Here is a 6,000-nt window from a genome sequence, read left to right as displayed (position 1 = left end):
ATGCATGTTCGATGTTGATGGATGTTTGATTGCGAATGAAAAACAAAAAAAGAAGCTGCTGCGGTTACGTCTTTGACCACGACTTTAGGATGCTCGCAGCTGACTGCGCTGAGCCGGGAACAAACACAGAAGCTCCCATATTTCCGTGAGCTCTGTTTGAAGTGAACACATTTTCACAAAGGAGGGGAGGGAGGGAGGGAGGGAGGCGGGGGTGTAGTGTTACGGCGGCGAGATGTTATTTGGTAAACATGCAGTTGTCATCTTACAAACACAAACAGAATCCAGTGGAAAGATTAGCGTTGAGGCCCTTTAAACAGCTTGTGAAAAATGAGCCTCCTGTCAACCCGGTTACATAAATGTTTACTAAGAAATACCAAACATTGTGTTCTATTTGTTTTACTTTGCCTCAAGTTTGCCCATTGCCATAGATTAGTCATCCCCCCGGAGTTAAACACAACTTTGCCAGCAGAACAAACAGCTAGTAGCAGACAGCAACCAGAAACAAGTGCATAAAACGGTTGATCCGGGCTGGCACGGCGCCACGCGGCCATTACCCTTCAAGTAGTTTGCTTCAGAATTGGACCAGAGGTCTCCGGAGTTGAGTGGGAGTGTTTCATCACTTTATAAGTCTGATCCAAAAGCAGAGAGCTTACAGCAAAAAGTCAAATGGCAATCTCTCAGAAGCCAGAGTCATTCTCATTCCACTTCATTTGCCACAGCGCAGCTCCACTAACTGGCAACCGAGGCCTGCCGCCGCCGCCGCTGCTCTCTTGGCAAACGGAGAAGTTCTTAAGTGCTAAGCTGTAAATTTGCTTAATTTGACGTGAGTCCGAGGGGAATGGGATCATTTTCTTTCAGGGAAAAAGCCTGGCATATTGGCTGACAATAAGCTGGAATGGTCCAACATGGTGTTTCTGCTCGGCGATGACGGCTGGAACACAGAACAGACAGCGTTCGACAGGGCTGTAAAAACCGTTTGACTCTGGCAGCGGCGCCGCGTGACTCATTTCTATGTTAATAACGTGAAAGCCTTTCAACGGTAATTTCTGCGGAGGAAAGAAAAAAAAAAAAAAAACGATGATGAAGCGGCTTAAAGTGGTTTGTCTGTTTGTACGTACAAGAAAGTTGGAATTTACAGAGTGTGCACGCGCACCTTCATTAATCGGCCGTTAATAAAGCCCTCTTATTTCGTAGCTGCTCGGTTACATTAAGAAACTGACACATTTATGGCAGCGCGCAGGAAGTGTCAGTCGTTTCTCACGTCTGACGTACGGCCGTCACGGGTCTAATTGTGGGGAAAAAACATGACGTTTGGGTCGCGTACACGGGAACAGGTCAGCGCGGTAATCGCTGACTCATAAGCGAGCGGCTGTTCGCTTTGAAAAGAAAACGCAGCAGATTTGCTGAATATCATATTTGTGGTCTTAAATCTTCCACAATATCGTCAGTATCTGTAAAAGAAAGACCACAAATTGACAGATCAATAATGAATTGTCATGTTTTCTGTAATTTTTTTCATGTTTCGGTTATCTTTTTAAACCACAACGTGCTGCTGCTGCATTTAACTTCCCCTCATTCAGCATAAATTTAAGGAAGAAATGGATCAAGCTCATGCGTTACTGACAGAGGAGCGTTTGTTTTTGCCCTACAGACAATAAAATCTTAGTTTCAATATGAGAGTGCAGATGGTAAATGATTTGCCAAACGACGTGTTGATCTGGTCAGCTGTGGTTAATAAATAATATCAAGCTTGGTTTTATCTGATCTTACCTTTTAACACCTTTCCACACAACTTAAAGTGTTTTTTTTTTTTTTAGTCTGGTGACCTTCTTTGTGTATTTTTTGCTATGGAAACACTGGAAAATATGCATCTCCTAATTGCACACAGTTACAGCAACTCTCTCATGCGGTCGACATTTGCTGCCGGGGATCAGACTAAGCCCGGTCCGGCAGAAATGTGACAACTGTGGTGTTAAAAAGACACCATGTTTTGGAGTCTTGTTTTTCTAAAGGATGAAATAAAATACTTAGCAGGTTGCTGAAGGTTAAAGTTGGAGAGTTTCATATTGTCTCCAGTTGGTCACATTGCGGCACAACTGTTGCGTTACGTTTAAAATTAAAGCGTCACAATCAGCTTTATTTCTGTTGAATGACTCTTGAATATCAGCAGCCCCCTTATGAACATCACGAGAGCCTTTAAAAAGACCGGTTTCAGTATCACAGCTGTGACCTTCATAAAACAGAGCTGGGCAACAGGTGGGCATCATGTGTGTGCTAATCTTCCACATTATGGTTGTTGATAGCAGACACTGCAGAGCACCGCTCGGTTAAAACTCAGTAATTTAATATGGAATACATCAGCAATGTGATATTTGTAGCATGGAAGAAGCAAAGGTTGGGAAGATTCTGCTGATGCTAATAATAGAAAACGTCCATCATTCACTTTGGGTTTCTGTTACCAGAAGAATTCTGAGTACCGCAGACCCTCCAAAACAAGACATTGGGCGTCCACTGAGGGATTTTGGGATTATTTTTTTCACTCGCTCTCCTCCCCTCTAAGGGCATGTAAATGTGGATTGTATTTCGCTGTGACAATCCATGCCAATTTTGGAGGACAAGGTCAGTGAATGTACAGCCTTCCTCCTTTTTCACGCACCATCCTGCTTTAACCATCAATACTCACACGTGTCTTATGTTGGCTGGAGGTTTGGGCCTCCGGACAGCTGGAGCACTACAAAAGAAGTGATTCAAGGCCTGCAGTTAAAAAGCTAGCAGTCCTGGCCTTGTGAATCTTTAGCTTAATGAGCCTCTAAACGTTCTGGATTTAAAAGTCACTATTATAGACCAAGAGATATGATAAAAATACACATTAGCCCTGGACACAGTTAGACTTAAAGACAAAAATACATTTTGGAGTATTAATAGAGACACTTTCTCTAGACTGTCAGTGGTTTTTGTTCTAATCTTAAAAACTAGAAAACATCTCTGGTAAATACATTCATCGTTGGCAAGTCGCCAAAAATGACAAGACTGATATTCACCTAAACATTCTTCTATTGGTTTGATATGCGTCCAACACTTACTCAATGTAAAAACTTTGCTTTATTGCTTTTTCTGCATTTATTTATGGTATTTTGTGTGTTTTTGTTGTTGTTGTTTTTTAAATAAAAACTATTCATACCTTGGTTTCATTAATAGCTGTGCTGAATTGCATCTTGTCTCTCATCTACGAACTCGCCAAATGAAGTTTCTTGGTTGTCAGCGTAATGTAGTTTCTTGATGTTTCTTTTTTTTCAGTTTTACAGGCCATTTTGGCTCGTACTAACTGAACTATAGATAAAGTCCATCCATCCATTATCTATACACCACTTAATCCTCACTAGGGTCGGAGACAGACAACCAAGCACACTCACATTCACACCTACGGACAATTTAGAATCACCAATTAACCTCAACATGTTCTTGGACCTTGTGGGAGGAAGCCGGAGAACCCGGAGAGAACCCATGCCGCACGGGGAGAACATGCAAACTCCACGCAGACAGATCCCAGTAAGTCACTGTATTAAAAAATGTTATACAGTCAGAAAATTCAGCTCCCAAAAAGAATCTAAATTATGTTTCAGGTGAAATGTACTTTTTTCTTTCTTGATGATGGTTGCTTGTGACATAATCTAAATATCTGTTTTATTGCTTTACTGCTGCTCCTTTGAACCCAACCAATCATGTGTTAGATGGGGCGGGACTTGTCACCCTGGTAACCCAGAAAATGGAGGAGAAGCTTCTAACATATTGTAAAGGGGTCACATTTTAACCCACACCTTGCTGTTTTCCTAAACCTCGCTAAGCAGTTTTGGTGCGTAACCATATCCAAGCTTCAAACAACTAATTATTGCTGTGAAAGTGTCAACCAAAGCGGTATGTTTTCCCAAATCTAACCACAGTGAAAACCAGGAGTAAACAATTCTTCCATCTAAGAATAATTTTCCACGTGAGACACAAACCCCTGTGTCCTGGGTCCACACCCATCTGTGTGCAGCCCAAGATTTCTGCGACCACGGTGCAAGGGCAATAGTGTGCATGCTTTGCCATATTGTGCTTGGACGGACTACAAAGATGCGACCCGCTGCATGTCTGTAACAGACTTTTCAATGTAAGACACCCACATACTGGCAAAGTGTTGTATTAGCAACTGTGGGTGTCTGCAGCTGTCCGATTCCATGTCGGCACAAGAGTATAATCAAAGCTTTAGGCCTTTGTTATATTTTTTGCATTTGTGAGCATGTGAGGAGTGTGTGATGTAAATTTCGTTATCCGCCCATTTTATCTCCGTATCTGCCCAGACTTGGCGCTGACCCCTCCAGGGATGTCCGCATGCCGCACATAATTCCACGTGCATGTCTGTAAGGGAATATAATCAAAGCCACAGCTGGAGACACCTAGGGACACCCAGGGACGGGTCGCTGTTATTATTATAGGCTACTGTTTTTCTAGCTGGCAGGTACAGAGGGTCACAGCTACACATTCTGTGCATGCACACTACAGCTGAGCATGCGCACTGTTGCTCTCGTAGTGTAGTTACAGCGTAGATCCAAATGTTGGGCTGCAAGCTAACATCTGTGGACGATACTGCATGGAGTTGGGCCGGCTTGAGGAGAGAACTCGGTTTACCTCAAGCCTTGATTATACTCCGGTGTAGATGCGTACACAGACAATTGAAATGATTCAGTTTTAGTAGAGTAACTTTGTTTTAGCCCAATTAAAGAAAGTTACCTAGGGGTCAAAAAAGGTCAAGGTTTGAGGTCAGCTATAGTAGATATGTTTACCCCTAAAAGGGTTTTGGCTTTGGAAAGGTGACCCCAGTTTTCTTACATGGTGTGGACACTGGATGGATGGATGGATGGATGGATGGATGGTATGGACACTACGCCATAAGGTTAAACTTACAACGAGAAAATAGGAAAAGAGCTTCTTCACTATAAATGCTGTTATGTTTTACTTCTTCTTTGGGGGAGAGAGGAGTGAGGTCTCAGGTGCAATTACACAACTTTTCTAGTCGCAGAAATCCGCTTGCAAGTGTCTATTTATAAAAACTGGTCATATTTTAGCAGAATCACTGATATATTGGACTTTACATGGATAGCCTTGGCCTCGCATAAACTTTGTGGCTCCGTACAGCCAAAAGCCTTTCCTGCTAGCGTCACTGAGAAAATACATTTCCGTTAAAACTAAAAGAATGCAATTTAGTTGTATGGGAACATAATTTGGGGGGATAACGTTAGACAATCTGCAACATTTTTAGAAAAGTTAGCATTAGTCTTTAGCAACTGATTTTAGCCCCATTAGCAACTTAGGGAAGGTTAGCGTGGCTGAATTTCCCCTGCTGTGTTTCATGTCATCTTTTAGTGCTAATGAACACACGTTAGCATGCTAAAAGGTTAAACTAAGATGGTAAACATCTACATTCTACCTGCTAAACACGAGAATAATCAATGTCAACATGCATTTAAGTCACCTGACTAACTCTCTGAGCTGCTTGCATGGTTTTGTTTATGAGCAAATGCTATGAGAAACGATTGTATAAAGTTGACTAGCGGTGCCTAACAGAACACCAGGTCCATTGTGAATGTAAAATGAGAAGACAGTGTCGGACTCTTCCCCCTTTATTTCCTTCTCTCTCCCCCTCTCTGCCTGCCTGGCCACTAGCATGCTTCAGGTGTTCCACAGTCAGGCCCTGTGATTAGTCTAATTTGCACAAACGCTGGCAAGCGTCGCACCTGTTGCCCCTGCGCCGCCTGCAGCCGCGGTCCCTCACCAGGCTGACAGGCCTTCCCTTGGATAATCCAATCTCTCCACCAGTGCAGGACAAGGGCATTCGTTTTTTTTTTTTCCCTACCTCTTGTCTCCCCTCGTGTTCTCATGGCCACCACGCTCCTGATGGCTCATTATTGGACCATTCATAAAAACAGTCAGCCGGTACCCACCTCCCTGTTTTATACGGCT

Source organism: Stegastes partitus, unplaced genomic scaffold (genome assembly GCF_000690725.1).
Source record: "Stegastes partitus isolate 25-593 unplaced genomic scaffold, Stegastes_partitus-1.0.2 Scaffold278, whole genome shotgun sequence".
Lineage (NCBI taxonomy): Eukaryota > Metazoa > Chordata > Actinopteri > Pomacentridae > Stegastes > Stegastes partitus.
Note: the sequence above shows the minus strand (reverse complement) of the source record.